This window comes from Ornithorhynchus anatinus, chromosome 3, assembly GCF_004115215.2.
Source record: "Ornithorhynchus anatinus isolate Pmale09 chromosome 3, mOrnAna1.pri.v4, whole genome shotgun sequence".
Classification (NCBI taxonomy): domain Eukaryota; kingdom Metazoa; phylum Chordata; class Mammalia; order Monotremata; family Ornithorhynchidae; genus Ornithorhynchus; species Ornithorhynchus anatinus.
The window spans coordinates 95,741,934-95,759,262 of record NC_041730.1 but is presented as its reverse complement, the minus strand read 5'-3'; the positions used below and the strand labels follow the sequence as shown (position 1 = coordinate 95,759,262).

General features: G+C 43.4%; 1 non-coding gene across 1 annotated transcript; it reads left to right on the top strand.

Annotated features, from left to right (window-relative positions):
* Window positions 1–11,467: 11,467 nt before the first annotated feature.
* LOC114811010 lies at window positions 11,468–11,605 on the top strand. The gene has a single exon (XR_003758695.1). It is a non-coding gene; the product is annotated as a small nucleolar RNA SNORA7 (small nucleolar RNA).
* Window positions 11,606–17,329: the final 5,724 nt, after the last annotated feature.

Genomic DNA, 17,329 nt, shown 5'->3' with positions numbered 1-17,329 from the left:
TGGCAATTTTTGAAGCATATTGCAACATATGATTATTCTGGTTTTGTCCTCTTCCATTTGGCAAAAGCAGAGTTATCTCTCCTCTGTTTTCAGACCAGGAGCCAAGGTGGCTAGGATTCAAACAGCCTCAGACTCCCAAGTGAAAGCAATAAAATCACTAAAAAGTACTCTCAATCCCTTTTGGTTACCAAGAAGTAAGAAAATATAAGGGGTGTATCTTGAACACCCCACGATAGCTAATTTTTTCAGTGTACATTATCCTCGTCAACATCTATGTCCAAACTAATTCCTTCCCCTTTCCTCTCACCTAAATTAACTTGGCTCTATGCCCCTTAAGCACTTTCATATTTACCCAAGCCCCACACTACTTATGTAAATATTCTTATACTCTATTATTTCCCCCATTTCTAATCTCTTTCAATGTCTGTCTTCTCCTGAGATTGTAAGCTCCTTGTGGGTAGAGATCCTGTCTACCAATTCTGTTGTATTGTAGTCTCCCATCGCTTAGTATAACGCTCTGCACACAGTAAGCACTCAATAAATGCCACACTGATTGATGTGGATCCTGTCCAGATACCTGCTACATACACTGCCAGTAGCTTCTTCCTTAACAGTCCTCAAACATTCAAACAACTCCTTAAACCCAAATTTAGCAACCTGAACCCATCACTTGAGTAAAAACTCCAAACCAAGGGTGCATAAAGAAAGACAACTTGGTCTAGTAGAAAGAGCATGGGCCTCCAAGTCAGAGCACCTGAGTTCTAATCCCAGTTCCACCAAGTTTTTTTTCTTTTTTTAGCAGTAATTGTTAAACGCTTACTATGTTGTAGGTGCTTAACAAATATTATTATTATTATTGCTATTAATATCACTGAGCTTGTTGTGGGCAAGGAATGTGTCTGTTTTTGTATGATACTCTCCCAAGTGCTTAGTACAGTGGTTTGCACACAGTAAACTCTCAATAAATACAACTGAATGAATTATTATTCTCCATATTACTTTTTCCTGCAGAATTTGTGAAGTAGAATGGATGTCTTAAGTAGCTTTATAAAGAGCCTCTGGTGTATTTAAACATCCAGTTTGGCTACATCTAACAAAAAAAGGCTCTGGAAGTAAAACAGGTTGCCGTTTTGACTCATCAATCAGGAATGTAGGCCACAAGCCACCCCTCTATAGAGTCACGTAGAGGCCAAAACTAAGCAGCTGTCTGATAGGGCCCTAGCCTCAGGTGTCAGTGAGATATATCAGAAGCTCCCTGATATCTGTGGGTCGGGCCCAGAATGACATCAGGATTCATTCCAAATCAGAGACCTCTATCCTGGGAGTGTGACTCTGTGTGTGTGTGTGTCTGGGGTGGGGGGTGGCGGGAGCAGGTTTTGCATCAACAGTTCCAGAAAATGCTTCCTTGGGTATTGGTGGGACCAGTGAAATTCTGGTGGAGAGAGGGTAAGCAACCTCAGAATCTTTCAAAAGCATTGGAACTCAGTGGTGCTTGGCCTTTTCCCACTGAAAATGGCAAAATTAATCCCCCACATTGTTCACCAAAGTTCCCTTGGCATCTTGTGCTATGTGCCAAGGGATGCCAAGCTGGCAGCCCCCCATCCCCTGCACATATCCCTATTAGACGGTCCCCCCCCCCAAAGCTATGCCAGATATTCCATCTCCTCTCTGCCCCTGCAGGGAGCCCTCTCTTTCCCCTAGAGGGGTGGCTGACCCACGGGGCGGGGGATACTGGAGGGAAATGCCCCAGGAGGGCAGGATCTCCCCTGAGAAGCTGGGAAAGAGCCCACTCTCCAAGTCTTCTCCCTGCCTCCTCAATTCACACACATCCCCAGGCAGACTCCATCTCCCTGCCCATCACATGGGTCCATTTCAAAGGAAAATCCTGCCCCTCTCCTTCCTGAAGCCACTGTCTGGTGATATGATGGGGTGACGTTGTAATTTAAACTATGAAAACAATCAACTGGGAGCTGATACCAACCACTCATTTATCAGATCATCTTGAAGGATTCCGCCTAATGGTCAGAACCTAAGATTGCACCAGTCTGCCAGGGAATCCTCGAAAAGGCTAAGGAGACAGAAAACACTGGTTTGTTCCATGCCAACAGCCTGCGGCGTATAGCTCTCAAATCTGTGACCCCACCAAAACTTCCTCCACTCCTTCCCAGGGTTCAGCCAAAAGGACCCTGAACCAGGCATAGTTTCATTCAGGAGAGGGGATGAAATTGTTTGTGCCGCTTTGGGTGGCCTTCAAGGCTGGATCGAGATGGAGGATGTTGCAATAATCCAGTTAGGCGGTCTCAGGGTATAAATAACTATGACAAGCCCCTACCAGAGAAATGGTTTTAGGTTTGGATTCAGCACTACTGGCTGGGTTTGCAATGGCTGGTGTTTTTTTGGGGTTTTTTTTTGTCAGACTATCAGAAGGCCAGTATAAATGCTATTGGCCCAACTTCTTGTTCACGCTATCTGAGCAAAGTGGTCAGGGGTCAGATTCCTGTCTGTCTGCAGTTCCACCCAACCCAGACCCAAGAAAGGAACAGTAATAAAAGTGGTATATGTACTTCTGCTGACCCTCTGCAGCAATCTGAGGAGGGGCCTCGGATTGGAAAAATAATGGAATGCAAACAACAGCAAACTCCTCTTTAACTGAAAGCTTTGCAAGAGTAATTGTTAATATAAGACCCCGAGTGCCTTCTTTCCGTGGGGTGACCAAGCTAAAATGTGAGATTATTCCAAGATTCAAAACAATTGGGAAATTCGGGTACTTATTTGTACTACAGGCCGGAGTGATAACAAGCCATCTGTTTCGGAATGATAGTCCCTTCATTTTTCCATAAGAAAAGAGCAATCGTATTCATTCTGTACGTCTTCAAATTAATCCTTAACATGCTTATTTCTCTTTGACTTGTTAGGAATGTTATCAGGAATCCCAAATGAAGAATGCAAGTTAACAAATGGACAATTCAGGGAGTCTGATGGTTTGGGCAGTGTGTTTAGCTTGAGTTGCTAAAGCCTGCAATCAAATTTTCTTGGCCTACACTCCTGCCCTCTCAAATAGAGGCCTACCAACAACTCCTGCATAAAAATGAGTAGATTCTACTTTCCCAACGATCTACTTTTCAACCAGATTCATTCAGCATAGAATGACATTCCTAACCATTCATTCATTAAATTGTATTTACTAAGTGCTTACTGTGTGCACATCACTGTACTAAGCACTCGGGAGAGCATAACAAAACAATAAACAATGACATTCCCTGCTCACAACAAGCTCACACCCTAGCCAGGGGAGACAGACATCAATACTAATAAATAAAATTACAGATACATACAGGAGTGCTGTGGGGCTGGTGGTGAGGGAGAGGGAGAGCAAACAGAGCAAGTCAGGGCAATGTAGAAGGGAGTGGGAGATGAGGGAAAGGGGGGCCTTAGCCTGAAAAGACGCAAGGTGAGGTAGGAGGGGGCAAAGAGATGCGTGTTTTAAAGTCGATGGTGAGCAGTTTTTCTGTTTGATTTAGAGGTGGATAGGCAACCACTGGAGATTTTTGAGGAAGAGGGTGACATGTCCTGAACATTTCTGTAGAAAGATGATCCATGCAGCGGAGTTCAGTATGGACTGGAGTGGGCTGAGACAAGAGGTTGGGAGCTCAGCAAGGAGGCGGATGCAGTAATCTAGGAGGGAAAGGATAAAGGACTGTATTAACATGGTAGCAGTTTGGATGGAGAGGAAAGGGTGGTTTGTAGCTATGTTGTGAAGGTGGAACTGGTAGGATTTGGTGACAGATTGAATGTGTGGGTTGAATAAGAGAGAGGATTCAAGGATAATGCCAAGGTCAAGGGCCTGTGAGATGGGTACTATGTGCAAAGCACTGTACTAAGCACTTGGTAGAGTACACAATGGACAAATTTCAGAGGACAAATGGGCAGTAAAGAGGGTAGAAGCCAGTTTGGATGGGGTCAAGGAAAGAATTGGAAGAAAGGTGGTGGAGACAGCAGGTGTAGACAACTTCATCAAAGAGTTTGGAGAGGAATGGTAGGAGGGAAATAGGGTGATAACTGGAGGGAGTCGTGGGGACAAGGGAGGGTTTTTTTTTTAGGGTAGGGGATATATGAGCCTGTTTGAAAGCAGTAAGGACAGAACTATTAGACAGTGAAGAGTTGTAAATTGTGGTCAGGGAGGAAAAAAGAGGGGAGCAAGTGTTTTGCCAAGGCATGAAGGGTGGGAGGCACAGATGAGGGTAGATTTTGAGAGAAGAAGGGCAATTTCTTGAGATACTGCTGAGAAAGATGGGAGAGTCAAATAAGGGGCAGGAGGAAGGAGGGGCTGGAGAAGAGCAGGGGAGATTGTAGGGAGATCATGCCTGATGATTTCAATTTTATCAATATAGTTCTTGGCCTGGTTGTTAGGGTAAAGAGATAGGTGGAGGCAGGAGCTCAGAGGCTCTGAGGAGGGAGTTAAACATCTGAAACAACTGGCAAGGACAGTGGGCATTGGCATCAAAAAAATGGAGAAATAAGGTTGCAGGGCAGAGGAGAAGGTAGAGTAAAAGCCAGTGATGATGAACTTCAAATGGATATGGTCAGCCTGATATCTGGATATCCCCCAGGTGCCCTCTACAACTTGTGTTGGTATCTGTTCAGTGCTTACTATGTGCCAGGCACTGGAGGTGATTCAGGGCTCTGGGTTAGTCTTACAAGCTGGCCAAAGGAACAGGGGAATGAGTTGAGTTCAGTAGAGAGGATGGCGTAGAGGGTATTCTCCCTCCTTCTTAGATTGTGAGCCCCATGTAGAAGCAGGACTCTGACCAACCTAATTGTTTGGTAGTTATCCCAATACGGAGTACAGTGTCTGGAGTATAGTAAGCACTTAACAAATACCACAATTATTATTATTATTAGTTACTAGAGCTCAGTTCTGCCTGTAGAGTTTTGATGGTATTCCTTCCACTTTTCCTGTTTCTGTTATTCAGCAAGATTATATCTACTGATTCCTTCTGTGACCAGAAGCTATGTTGCAATTCTGGAAGTTCATGATTAACTCTTTTCTTCAGTATCTAGAAAGAATCAGCTCAAATCTGGAAGCAGCATGGCCTGTTGTAAAAGAATAGGCCTGGAAGACAGAGGACCTGGGTTCTTATCCTAGCTCCACCATTTGACTGCTATGTGACTTTGGACAAGCCACTTAACTTCTCTGTGCCTCAGTTTCCTCATCTGCAAAATGGGGATTCAATTCCTGTTCTCCCTCCTCCTTAGACTGTGAGCCCCACTTGGGACCTCCTTAACCTGCAACTATCCCAGAGCTTCTTAAAGAGCTTGGCATATAGTAAGTGCTTAACAAATACCACAATTACAATTTATCCTACAGTGGTGAGCAGTGAATTTCCACTGTAGGTTCATCCTGAAACCGGCTCCCCACTAGTTTCAATCCTAATCACCTTTGGGCTTCTAACTCCCCTACCCAACATGACTGGCATAGACATTTTTCATGCCCTTTTGCTCATAACAGAGGATGGGCAGCTGCAGACTTGACCTGCAGCTCTTACTGGGATGAATGAGTCAGATCAGGAAACACAGAATGACAAGCCAGTCCCCTAACAATAAGGACTTTGGTTATGGCTATGAGTCAGCCAATAAATACATCAGATGAAAACAAAATGGAACTCTTCCCAGGGATTTTGGAAAGGCCCTTGTATATATATCATCAGATGGGATGGAAGCTACAAGATTACTTTGACTAGCATTTGCAATTTAAAGCACTTTTCTGGGGTTTGGGGTTTTCTTTCAATAGGGTGATTGGGCTTGCCTGGGTATATTTGCTCTTTAAAAGATATATTCAAGTGGCGGTAGTCCTGGTGGTATGCTAAATCCCAAACCACATCTGAATCTCAGTGTGCCAGGAGAGCATAAGGTAGGAAGAAGATTCAGTGAGAAAGAATAAGAGGAGGAGGAGGAATGGAGGGGGAGAAAGAGAAGATGAAGAAAGAGGAGGAAGAAGAAGAGGAACAGACTGGGGGGGAGGAGGAGAGAGGGGAGAGGAATGGAGGTAAAAGAAAGGGGGGAAGGGCATGAGGGGGAGGAGAAGGGGAAAGAGGAGCAAAGTATCAGTTCAACTATTCATAGTCTGTCAACACCCAGGCTGGATAATAATCCTAGACAGTCAAAAAACCAAAAAAACAAAAACAGGCAGGAGAGTGGGTGTGTGACTCACTCATTTCTTAAGGACACCATTCTGTATTTCACTTCATGCTCTTTTGGGGGATTAGCACAACTAACCACTCCCAACAAGCTTTTTGGCTCTTCCCTGTGATTCATGTTGCACAATGAAAACCTTGCTCTGTGAGTGTCCAAGATCTCTCAGAAAATAGTTTAACTTTTTCCTGCCCCTCTTTCCCTCCCTGCAGGCGACATGGCAAGTCTTTGTCTCTGTGTTCCCCACTAAGCATTGTTCTGAACAGGAGTCAGCAATGTAATGTCATCATTACAGACCCCTGGATGCATCTGCAGGAGTGACAGTGTAATGGACCAGGTACAAGCAGAGCCTAGTGCACCTTCAATTCTAGAAGTCTGTCAATTTATTAATCAATTGTTGCTTGCTTACTTTATGCAGAGCACTGAACTAAGCACTCTCCTGGAAAATTAATTATTAATAATGATAATTATGTTTTTCAAATGGTATTTGTTACATGCTTAATATCTGCCAAGGCACCATTCTAAGCGATGGAGTCGATACAAACTAATCAGGTTAGACGCAGTCCCAGTCCCACATGGGGCTCACAGTCTTAACCCTCATTTTATAGATGAGTGAACTGAGGCACAAAGAAGTGAAGTGACTTGCCTAAGGTCACATGGCAGACAAGTGTTGGAGCCGGGATTAGAACCCAGGTCCTTCTGACTCGCAGGCCCATACTCTATCCACTAGACCATGCTGCTTCCCCATTTTATGGATGAGGAAACTGAAGTTCAAAGAAGTTAAATGACTTGCTGTCACCCACTGTGTGGAGAAGGGTTCAAGGATCAGCACGGCAAGTGAGAGACCGGAGTCAGAAAGGCTCAACATTGCAAAATTTATTCTACGTGGAAAATTGAACATCCCTTTTGGGAGGAATACAGTTATTTTTAGTTATTCACGTGTGGCAAATCGAGCTTCCCTTTCGGCAGGATTACACTTATACGTTATTCGCATGTAATGAAGCAACTAGCTCTTGCACATGAACCCTTCCCATTCAGGAGGAAGTCACTTATACGTTGCTCACACGTGGCAAAGCACCCATCTCCCATCTACAAATGCTTCCCATTTGGGAGGAATTCACTCCTGAACGTCCGTTACACATATGTGGCGAAGTGCCTACCTTCCAGCCCCACAAGCGCTCAGCGGGACACTCACCTCCCTTGGTGTAGGCAGAAAGGGCATGCCAGGCTCTGGGCAGAGGCAACACACAGATGGCTGCTGCAAGTCTCCATCCATTGCCCAGAACATTGGAGGCAGCAGGTATTCACTATCTGTCCTTCAGGGCGGTTTGGGCTTCTTGATTCTGCTTGTCCAATCTCTGTCCTCCCCCGCCCCCTGCTCCTCCATACCTTATTTGGTTGGCACGGGGACGAGGGACACTTTCTTCCACACTCCTGGCCTGAGGTGTCCGGAGGCTTCGGTTGCTGGGACAAGTGCCTCCCCCACCCCCTTCCACGCTTCTGAGTACCAATTTGCTAACTCGGGCAGTCACAAGACAGCATTCTGACCTTGAAATGGCAGGTGCCCCGGTTCACCCTGGAATAGTTGCCCAAGGTCACAGCAGTTGGAACAGGATTAGAACTCAGATCCTCTGACTCCCTGGCCTGTGCTCTTTTCACTAGACCACCCGCCTGTCAGGAGGTTAATGATTCCTGAGCTTCCTGATTTGATCATTCTATGGGCTCCAAACAGCGCTAAAGGGGAGTCTCATTGATCCAGGTGGCTGTCAAAGGCTAGTGTCCCCTGACCAGGCTCATCAGGGGACCTACTATCTATCACAGCACTGCCTCCTGGTATACATTCCTAGGGCTACCCACTAGGTGCAAGATAGAAATCTGCAGTCAGGCTTGTCCAGAATCAGGGACAAGGCTAAACAGCTCCATGAATTTCTGAAAGACTAATAAAAATAGCTGGGTTAGACCCTAAGAGTGCAAAACACCACATCTCTAATACCATCCCTTGGATCTTATTGTTTTAGATTGCTTTTTCAATCAATTGATCAATCATTGGAATATATTTACTGTGTGCAGAACATTTTACTAAGCACTTGGAAGACTACAATACAGTAGAGTAGCTAAACATGATCCCTGCCCACCTGGAGCTTACACACTATAGCGTGAGACAAACACTGTTAAATTACAGATGGATATGTACATAAATGCTGTTGCAGGGGAGGAGGGATGAAAAATCACTCTCCTACAATGAGCTTACAGACTAGAGAACTGTAACTGGGGGAAATTCAGTGACCCCAGCCTTTGTTTATCTTTATAGGCAGGATAATGTAGGTGTCTCAATGGGATTTAGGCTTTCCTATGGACTTCTCCCTTTTCTTCTTTAGGAAACATTGACTTGCAAACAGAACAGACATCCCTGGCAATCAATTCCCAGATTAAATTTAGTTGTTACAACAGAGCTGTCCTTGGCCAGTGCTTCTAGTGATGCCCATGCAAGTCAAGGAAGAGAAGTTTGCTCACATGGATAGAAAATCAAAAAGGTCCCATTTAGAAATTCCCCTAGAAAGCAGCTTGGAATTAAAAAAAAAAAAAATTCCATGATGGGCTCCCATGCATACAGCTGTATTTGTGTCCAAGAGGTATAGACAACCCCTCCCAAATGCTGACCAAATTTGCCCATGCTTGTTTATAAAGTACAATCATCCCGCTTCACTTAGTCCTCCACAGTGTCACATTACTTTCACCCCCATTAAGTCTTCTTCTAGTAGAATTGCAATTTCCACATGCCTGTTCCCAGTCTCCTCAGTCCTGAGTAATGAATCTCCCCTCAAAAGCTTCTTTTAACATGACAATTCTTCAACAATTCCAGCCAAGAAGCTCTCCTTTCCTTTGTCCCTCTGCTAGGAGAGTGACTAAAGCATCTTTAACATTTTCCTGGGTTAAAACCCTCTAACCACAGAACTCTACAGGCAGGTTTTCAAATCATCTCATAAGTCAAAGGAGAGCTTTCGGGAGAAAAAGTGTTTTTCATCCTGTTAAAATAAAAGGACATCAAAAATACGACAGACTCTGTGAGGCACAAGAAATGGTAGGAGTAATAGAAAGGTAAAATGACATATGTTTCTCATAGAGATGTAAGGAAAACAAGTAGCACTGAGGTAATACCTGCGACTACAATCTCTCACCTTCTAACCACAGTGAATTGGATTGCATTTCTGATTCTGGCTGGGATATGTCATATGCTACAGGGTGACACTGTGCTACAAGTGAAGAGAAATAAGCTACTTTTCTGCCTATAGTTCAGCACTAAGAACTCACCTTATCATTCCTCACTATTGCTGACGCTCCCCAAACTTACATTCATTCATTCAATTGTTTTTATTGAGTGCTTACTGTGTGCAGATCACTGTATTAAGCACTTGGAAAGTATAATTGAGCAATAGAGACCATCCCTGCCCACACCGGGTTTACAGTCTAGAAGGGGCAAGACAGACATCAAAACAAATAAACAGGCATCAATATAAATAAATAGAATTATATATATATACACATACATAAGTGCTCTGGGGCGGGGAGAGTCAAGGGATCAAATCGAGGTAATGCAGAAGTGGGGGAGCTGAGGAAAAGGGGGGCTTAGTCTGGGAAAACTTAGACCAAGCATCCTCATTCTAGAAACAGACTATCTCTCCTTCTTTTCTAACTGCTTACAAACATCACTATTCTCCCTTCCTTCACAAAATGTCACTATTCCCATTGCTGTTGCCAAGTGAAGTAACCGATACACCCAAGGAATGGCCACTATTGGCTCAATTGACTTCTCCCACCTGCATCTACCAGCTATTACGTTTTATTTTCCCAAGCAGCTTAGTTCAGTAATCTGCACACAGCACGTGGTTAATAAATACCATTAAATAGATTGATCAGTGAGTTGACTAAGACATGTACCTTCTGGAGAAAGGTCTTCCCAAAAACCTCTGAAAGAATGGCCATCACTTTTGAGGGCTCAAGGAGGAAGTATGACATGTCTGAGGATTGGATAAGAGACCATGCAATATCTTTCTGGAAGAAAATGTAATTGGGATGGAGGCTGACACAGCTCATTGGAAGCCCAAACCTCACTAGGTTTGGTGACTGGGGAAGGCTAACACTAAGCTGCTAATGACATCGCTTTGGATAATCAGCTTTTTACTGAGCTCCGGTTCACTGTCAGTGGATCCCTGACAAGCCAGTACATCCTAAGATGAGCAGACCTGCAGACCTGCTCTCATGGATGGCTCATTCACCCACCCCTTCAGCATCCTGAGGGATAGGCTGCCTCCAAAGGCATTTTTATGAAAAAGGGATCAGTTGCGACTGGCTGGTGACATTGTGCAATATGCCACCACCAACCCTAAAGCCCCAACCACCCACTGAAACTCTATTTCAGTTCTGCCTAACAACAGATGCTCTGACCTTGGTCACTGTCTAAAGGGCTCCTTACCGACATCTTAGAGATGTGGTCTATTCCTTTTAGGGTCTATGTACTTCATGTTTATTCTTTCCACATCTGTGGTAGCCAGATGACCCAATTTGGGATGGACTAAAGCCATCTCTGGGGGTTCCGTTCTGCTTATCTAAGTCTCTGTAGGACTCTTTCCCGCCCCCCAACCCTACCCCTTTAAGCCAGGTGGCAAAAGAGAAGTCATCAGCTGCAGAGGCAGCAGTGGCAAGAGGATAAAAGATAAGTAAAGGATCAGAAGCTTCACTACAGCCTTTTTCTCCTCCTCTTTGTCCCCCCATCTCTGTCTATTCCTCTCTCTTTCCCCTTTTCCCCTTTCTTCCTATTCCCTTAGCAGCCAGTGGATGACAGGAATTCACGATGACAGGCTACACCACACCCACAAATCTATTAAATCCTCCATTTAATTCATAATTCCCAAATTTCAGAATGGTTACTCTGAGGGTCTGAATTGGCCATTTCTTTTGGTACTTCCCTAATGCTTAATAAGTGTATCACATCCAATGGGAGTTCAATAAACAATATTACTATAGAATTTACTGATCACCTACTGAATGAGCAGAGCACTGTATTGAGGACTTGGGAAAGTACAATACAACAGAGTTAGTAGACATATTCCCTGCCCACAAGAAACTTACAGTCTATATTAGTATCATTACTACTACTACTATTCATTCATTCTATTCATTCATACATTCAATCACATTCATTGAGCGCTTACTGTGTGCAAAGCACTGTACTAAGTGCTTGGGAGAGTACAGTATACTACTACTACTGGAAAGAGCCCACTCAGGACCGTACCTGGAGAGTTTCCAGTACTCTACCAGTCTTGGATATGGGAGGGAGAGTCAAGCAGAGGCCTATCCATTTCATTCCTTGCTTGGGCAGTGGCTAGCGAGCAGAAGGCAATCTGCTACACATCAAAACTCACCTGTTCTGGGCAGCAGTGGCATGGGAGAGAGTCAAGGATGGAGACTGCATGTAAGAAGGCAATGGTAAATCAATTCATATCTTTACAAAGAAAACTCTATGGATACGCCACCAGAGAGTGGGGCCTTCTGAGTCAGATGTGTCCATGGAGTCGCTATGGGTCAGAGATGACTCCACAGCATAAGACAAGACAAGCTTACTGGTAAAAGCACAGGCCTGAGAGAGAGAGGACCTAAGTTCTAACCCCGACTCTGCACCTGCCTGCTGTGTGATCTTGAGCAAGTCACTTTACTTCTCTGTTCCTGTTCCCTCATTTGCAAAATGAAGATCCAATACCTTTTCTCCCTTCTACTTACTCTGTGAGCCCCAGGTAGGACCTGATTATCCTGTATCTACCCCAGTGCTTGGCATATAGTAGATGCTTAACAAAATATTACAATAATAACACCTCTGAATATGCAGAAAAAGTTCCAAAAACAGCCTCCATATTGAAGACTGGCAATGAGTAGGAAACAGAATAACCTAGTGGATTGGCTATCTCAACCCAAACTTTGAGAAGCAGCGTGGCTCAGTGGAAAGAGCCCGGGCTTTGGAGTCAGAGGTCATGAGTTCGAATCCCAGCTCTGCCACTTGTCAGCTGTGTGACTGTGGGCAAGTCACTTAACTTCTCTGGGCCTCAGTTACCTCATCTGTAAAAGGGGGATTAAGACTGTGAGCCCCATGTGGGACAACCTGATTCCCCTATGTCTACCCCAGCGCTTAGAACAGTGCTCTGCACATAGTAAGCGCTTAACAAATGCCAACATTATTGCCTAGAACTGAGTGTGCAATAGAACTGATTTAGCTCAAGCAGTTCAATATAACAATGACTACTTCACTTGGCTCATGGCTTTCATTTGGAGTCTTTTGAATGGAAGATGCTGCCAGTCCATACAGATGTAATAAAGACTAAAAGGAATGTGATCACTTCAAGTAGAAGGAACTTCTAGCCTTTAATAAAACCAGAAAAGCGATTCCTAAGTTATGATGCTAATAAAAAGTTATTTAGCAACAAATGAGACTTTCTAAAATTCAAGAAGCTGTTCCATTTAATAATTATAATAATAATAATAATGGTATTTGTTAAACACTTACTGTATGACAGGCACTGTTCTAAGTTTTGGGGTGAATACAAGCAAATTGGGTTGGACACAGTCCCTGTCCTGTGTGGGGCTTAAAGTCTCAATCCCCATTTTACAGATGAGCTAACTGAGGCCAAGAGACAGGAAGTGACTTCCTCAAGGTCACACAGCAGACAGGTGGAGGAGCTAGGATGAGAACCCATGACCTTCTTACTCTCAGGCCTGTGCTCTATCCACTAGCCATGCTGCTTTTCACAATAGCACCCTAGAAACTAGTGGGGAGAGACAAGTGTGACAACGAAGAAGATAAGCTTGAATTTAAACACAGTGGTTTTATGCTCCCAAATTGAGAAACTGACTTGTCTAAAAATAGCTTCCATGCCACATGTGTTATGACTTCTGCTGTAGCTATCAAGTACTAAATGGGTTCAGAATTGTTTTCTTGTCCTGCAATTTCAAGTCTAGGTCAAACATGAAATGAGGAGAAAAGGAAATGGGCTCTTCATCATAGTCTGCTTTAAATTTTCTTTTTTTAAAAAACAATAAAGGCTGAAACTAAATTATGTTCCAATTTAAAGGATGTATGTTATCTTCAGACCTCATCCAATGCAGCCAGGGAATTGTTTGGAAGACAGCTCATTTAGGTACTTTTAGGCTCCATTCACTGGTAAATACCCATCCAGTGGGTGAAAATACAGCATCTTACTTCTGCATTTAGTGCTTTACTGCTGGAGAGTGGAGTGGAATACTGAATCAAATGGGTTTGGGCAAAAATATATTCTAATGAATCAAAATATGTTCTCTGATCTGGACACCGAAGTTAATTATAAATAGTGCTCCTAGCTACCAATAAATACCTGATGAAGTGGGACACCAATCGAAACTTCATCCCTTTTTCTGTTACATCTTTACAGATGCTCTGGAAGATAATAAGAGAGAGAGAGAAAACACATTTATTACACTCAGGAATGATAGGAATGGAGAGGCAGAACAAAGCACCACATAATTGAAGAGGAATACAAAAAAAAAAAACTTAAAGTGCCCTGACAAAATGCAAGATTCGTCTTGGCAATCCGACAATATCAGTCATTAGTGAAATGGAAAAACAGAAGAGGTGGTTGAAGAGAGAAAGACTAGTTTATGTTGCAGAAAACTCAGTATCAATATCAACATGGCACTTATGCAGACTCTAACAATGATAATAATAATTGTAGTATTTGTTAGATGCCTTCCACGTGCTAAGCACTGCAGTAGATGCAAGACAGGTTGGGCACAACATGTCTATCTCTCAAATTAAGGATGAGGGAGAACAGGTATTTAATTCCCATTATACAGTCGAGGAAGTGGAGGCACAGAGCAGTTGTGACTTGCCCAAGGTCACATAGCAGAAAAGTGATGGAGTTGGGATTGGAGCTCAGGCCTTATGACTCCCAGGCCAGTGCTCTGTCTACTAGATCATGCTGCATCTCTTGCTTCTGACCTATCATATTTTGGGTAATTTGCTAGGTGTTTGGGGAGAATACAGTAAGAGACATAATTTCTATCCTGGAGTTGCTTTAAAACAGGGGAAAAAGTAAAAACTGATCAAAATACTACTGTTAAATGTGGGAGACTAGGAGAAAAACAATTGTCACAAGTGAATTAATAGATCGAAAAACCAACAGCTCAATCCATCAATAGTAGGTGAGGAATTTACAGCCTATCAGGAGAGGCAGGCACAAAAATTAATTACAGATAAAAGAGAAAGAAGGAAATGCTACAGAAGGTTGAGATAAATGACTATATGACTCAAAAATGATGAAGTGACAGTTGGAGGAGATCTAAAGTAGAGAGACTAGAAATCTATCAGGGAAGGCCTCTTGGAGGAAATGTGATTTCAGAAGGGCTTTGGTCTAGATAAACTGAGAACTGTCTGATTAGAAGGGAAGGGATGTCTGGAATTGAGGCAGGACATGATCAAGAGGTTGACAGAGGGGAGACACAATGAGTAGGCTAGCTTGAGAAGAACAAAATGGGAGATGAGAGTGGATAAATAGAAGTGAGATTGCTGATAGAGTGCCTTAAAACCGCTGATCAGGAATTTCTTCACGATGGACTACACAACCACTGCAGGTACCTGAGGAGTGAGGAGATATGTGCGGACTGCCATTTTAGAAAAATGACCCAGGCAGCAGAGTGAAATACTAAGTGAAGGGACAGACTGATGACGGGGAGGTCGGTGAGGAGGCTAAATGAAGTAGTCAAGCCAGGAAATGAGAAGTGACTGGACAAATAGGACCATCTTTTGGATGGAGAGGAAGGAGCGATTCTTAGAAATATTGAAGAGGAAGAGCCAACAGGATTTGATGACAGACTACATATGGGGGTTGAAAGAAGGGAGAGCAAAGGATAATGACAAAGTTGAGGGCTTCGGAGATAAAGATGATAGCGGTGCTGGGCAGCAGAAGCATGGGAGACAGTCGAGGGTGGAGGCTTGAGTTTACTCATTCAATCGTATTTATTGAGCACTTACTGTCTGCAGAGCACAGTACTAAGTGCTTGGAAAGTATAATTGGGCAACAGATGGAGACAATCCCTACCCAATAATGGGCTCACAGTCTAGAAGGGAGAGACAGACAACAAAACTAAACAAGTAGAAAGGCATCAATACCATCAAAATAGATAAATAGAATTATAGATACATTCATATCATTAATAGAGTAATAAATATGTACAAATATACACAAGTGCTGTGGGACAGAGAAGGGGGTAGAGCAGAGGGAGGGAGTAGAGGCAATGGGGAGGAGAGGAGGAGCAGAGGAAAAGTGGGGTTCAGTCTGGGAAGGCCTCCTGGAGGAGGTGAGCTCTCAGTAGGGCTTTGAAGAGGGGAAGAGAGCTAGTCTGGCATATGTGAAGAGGGAGGGCATTCCAGGCCAGATATAGGACATGGGCCAGCGGTCGACGGTGGGACAGGCAAGAACAAGGCCCAGTGAGGAGGTTAGCGGCAGAGGAGCAGAGTGTGACGGCTGGGCTGTAGAAGGAGAGAAGGAAGGTGAGGTAGGAGGGGGCAAGGTGATGGAGAGAGGAGTTTACTGCTTCTGTATTTTTACTAAAAAAGCTGTATGGATACATTCCCAGAATGATTGCAGTTGGAGTCGGGATGTTCTGAAAGAGATGTGGATCGGAGATGACTCGACGTCATAAGACAAGACAAGAAGCCCAGCACTTAGTACATAACAAATGCTTAGCAAGTTACAATTATCATTATAATTGGAAGGACTGTTTTAGAGATCATAGAACTGAGGGTCTTATCTCTTTAGGTTTCCTTCTTATCCTGCTTAGAATTATTTATGGCGTATATTTACGCCCGATAATACCCAACTTGAATGGAAACCAACAAAGCAAGAGTCCCTCTGCAGAACATTGACTCTACACTTGGTGCTGGTCCAGGATATGTGATTTCCACTAAACACCCAATTTCCCCACTCAATAATTTCCCCTCTGAAACATTAGAGAGAAACCTCTTTGCTTAGAAGTAAATGGGAGGATATTTGACTACACACAAACCAAATTACCACTTCAATTCTGGCAGGAGGACCACCGAGAAGTTGTGGGAGCAATCAAACTATTTACTGAGCTCTCACTGAATGCAGTCCACTGTACCAAACGCTTGGGAAAGACATTAAAATATTTACAAATCAGGTAATCATAATGAATTGACTATATGATCAATTATACATAGATTCATAAGCCCAGAGGGATGATATAAGTAAAAATGTGCTAGAGGTAGGTGTTGAGATGATTTGGTATTTTAAAACAGCACTTATAACAGTGCTCAGAACAGTGCTGGCCACATATTAAGTGCTTACTATAAATACCATCATTATTATTATTAAAAGTTAATTGGGTGCCTGAGAGCAGGAAATGTGTAGCTTGGTTCCATCATACTTTCCTAAGCATTTTATACAGTGCTCTCATTAAACCTCCAGTAAATGCTGTTACTATTATTATATTTGTTAAGCACCTTTGAAGCATCAAACACTGTTCTAAATACTGGGGTAGATACAAGGACTGTCCCATACTGGACGTACAGTTTCAGTAGAAGGGAAAAGTGAGATTGAATTCTCATTTTATTCATTCAATATTTTTGAGCACTTACTATGTGCAAAACACTGTACTAAGTGCTTAAAGATGAAGAAACTGAGGCCCAGAGAAGTTTTTACTTGCCCAAGATCACACAGATGAAATGAGATGAAATGAGAACACTGGTCCTCTGAATCCCAGACCTGTGCTCTTTCCACTAAGTCATGCTGCTTCTCACTGATCAATTATTTGTATGCATTCTAACATTATCCTGTCACGAGCCCCCAGTTCATACCAACCTGGGCCTTCCTTGACCAGAGGACCCTCAGTGACATATAGTAGAAGTCAAACCACACCGCCGATCACCAAGGTTACTGTGAAAAGTTTTTTACTTGGTTTTACCATCATGCAAGGGAGTGACATATACACACATTCACTTGCTCCACTCCACCAAGGCTCCAAAACCAGTCAGTGGCCAAAGGAGCCCATCTTCCAATGCTTTCTTCTGTTTCAAATGCTGCTTTCTTGCTGT